Genomic DNA, 2878 nt, shown 5'->3' on the forward strand with positions numbered 1-2878 from the left:
TCCAAATAGCAAGTGAAGGCACTGGGTTGACCATTAATGCTTTCTATTGTATTCTTCTCTGGTCCTACTTGGCTGACCGGACTCTCCCCCTATATGTAACCTTAGCCAGGCAGAAAAACTGGGATTATTACTTCCTGACTTGGCTCCAGCTTATTAGAACAGGCATTAAGTAGCTTGTCCTGACAACCCCCTCCTACTGGTGACCCATAGCTCCTGACAAAGTTGGAAGCCTCCTTTTCTCAGCCGTGCTATGCTAGATCCTCCTCACACCTACTTCACTGGCCCTTCCAGACTCTTCATAAACCATCCAGTAGATGTGGCTCAGGGTTCAGCCTGGTGAAACCTTCTGACTTCCCAGACCCCACCGTCAGTCACAAATCCCCATACATGTGAACATGAGAAACATCTGCCACTTATGATCACAGTGACACTAGAGGGAGATGAAGTCCAGTCTGGCGATCACATTATATTTCTACATAAAACAGGCATGATTGGGATGCTGGCTTCTGGCTCTATGCTCCTGCTGAGGCAAGCCTCCTTTCATTAGCTTTTCAAGCAGTGGCTATGAGGTGGCCAAAATGGCTGTATGGAAAGCATACATATAGATACATCTTCTTCCACTTGGACTGGTTTGAGTTCTGAGCTGGAGGCAGTGGGATGGACAGAGTGCCCAGCCCAGAGTGTGATCCTCTTCCCTTCCAGGTGGCAATGACACCTTTCTTTTAGAGATCTTCAACCTCATGGCTTTCGCTAACTCAATCATCCTTTTCTCACTGAGTTTCAAGTCTTGCTCTAACACTGTCAGGTCAATCTGGAAGTCATTCATGTGCAAGGCAAGTATGATCACATATGCAGTGATCTTTGATTTCATAGAATTTGAAATTACATCCTGTAAACTGCCTTTGTTGTAAGTTAAGCAGGTAAAGTGCTTCAGCAGTTTTGTGTTGATGTGGGGGATTCCAGGCCCCAGGGCACTTTTCTGCTTTATCACTTTCTGAGCTCGAAATTTGATGAAAAATTCTAGAAACCACATACACTGGGCCTGGCAATCTCTGCTCTCCTCATTTGATAGCAAAGACTTCAGTGCTTCTATGACAAAGAGGCAGTGGCTGTTCTCTTCAATCATCTTCAATATCTCTTTGATGTCACCTTCCTGAAAGCTTCAGATAGGCCCTCAAGAGCATCATACTCCACAGGGGATAAAATATCTTCAAATTTATACACATCTTCAGGCTTCACTGCATCAGCATAGCAGGGAGGAAGGTAGAGGGGATCATCTTGCAAGTCGACCTAGATGGCATCACTGACCAGCGCCTCCACACCCTTTGTATCAATGATCTCCTCTGCAGCTTTAGCTACTGCTGGATTCAAAGATTCCCTGCCAACTTTGGGCATTCTCCTGGAGTTCAGAGCTTGTTTCTGTTTGGTGGCACCGAAGGCTTCAATGGAAGAATCCATCTTTTCTCTGAAAGTTTTGGTCTGACTGTCCAATGTGGGTTCACTCTCAAATGATTCATCTGCAAACAGTGGCTGCATGTTGAACAATTCAGCAACATACACTTCCATCTGGCCAGAGATCTTGTTCAAAATTCCAATAAAGTGCCTGCGAAGAGTGTTACACTTCAGGGCTCCAGTCCCAAAATTGTTTCCAACATAGGAAAGTCCGTCTGTTTCAGCTGCCAGGATCCGCTGACTTCTCTTCCTGGGATTTGTGGAGTCAGCGCTGTTGTACAAAGTGAAGCGCAGGTTGCCTAGGTTCTGCAGCTTCCCGTTGGCGAACTGGACCAGTACAGCTCTTTGGCTCTGCTCCGGCTCCACACAGTATTGCCTCCTCGCGCTGGGAAACACCTCTGCCGCCATTTTGAACGCCTAAACCTTCAAATTTAGGCGAAGAGCGCCGCCACCACCACGTTTCTTAACACGCAGATTCCCAGCAAATACCACTATAGCTTCTTAATAACAAGTTATTTAACTTTCATTCTTGCCATTTCTTCCTATGACCTGTAATCGGTGCTGCTTAGTGATGCTTATTATATAAAAACCCAAAATGAGAGAAAAAAATATGAAACAATGAGTAATAATAGATACAATAGTCAATTTTTGGATAACAGAGAGCATGAAAGACACACCCAGTAAAATCTGATTATATAGTTTCTTCTTTAACGTTTGGAAAAGTGACAAGAGAACATAAAATTATCAATTTATTTTTATAGTTTTTAAATTATGTTTTTAACGTAGTGATTGTACATATGTTAAAATACATACATATATAGAGAGAAACAATCATGTATTTTGATACTTTGATACATGTGTACATTGTATAGTAATCAAATTGCATTCTGTAACATCTATCTTCTCACACATTTATCACTTCTTTGTGATATATGTTCTCTTAGTTACTTTCTCATTGCTGAGACACAATAGCTGACACCTACAACTTAATGGAGGAAAGGCTTATTTTGGCTCACAATTTATAATGGCTCCAATCCATAGTCAGCCGGATCCCAAGCAGAGTGGTGGCATGGAAGAGGATAATTGCTCATGATAGGGCAGGTTGGAAGCAGAAAGAGAGATTAAGGGAAGAGGGAGGAAGATATGGGGTCATGCCCACAGTTACCCACTTACTCCAACAAGACTTCACCTCCCCACATCATATTTAGCTATAAACTCGGAAGTGGGCTAATCCACTGAATATCACCTCCGATGATCCAGTCACCTCACCACCTATGAGGGCATGAGGCTTTGGCAGGACATCGAGATATAAATATTAATACAGGGACTCCAAATCCTGTCTTCTAATTATTTTAAAATATTCATCTCGATACTGTAAAGGATATTTGTCTTAATTACTTTCTTGTTGAGACATAATAAATGACAC

At 42.7% G+C, this 2878-nt stretch overlaps 1 pseudogene; it reads right to left on the reverse strand.

Moving 5' to 3' along the window:
• Positions 1-551: 551 nt before the first annotated feature.
• On the reverse strand, positions 552-1860 carry LOC101709360 (DNA-directed RNA polymerase I subunit RPA49 pseudogene; annotated as a pseudogene).
• Positions 1861-2878: the final 1018 nt, after the last annotated feature.

Source organism: Heterocephalus glaber, unplaced genomic scaffold, assembly GCF_053883595.1.
Source record: "Heterocephalus glaber isolate CG9 unplaced genomic scaffold, H.glaber_assembly_v1.0 deba00001577, whole genome shotgun sequence".
NCBI classification, from domain to species: Eukaryota; Metazoa; Chordata; class Mammalia; order Rodentia; family Bathyergidae; genus Heterocephalus; species Heterocephalus glaber.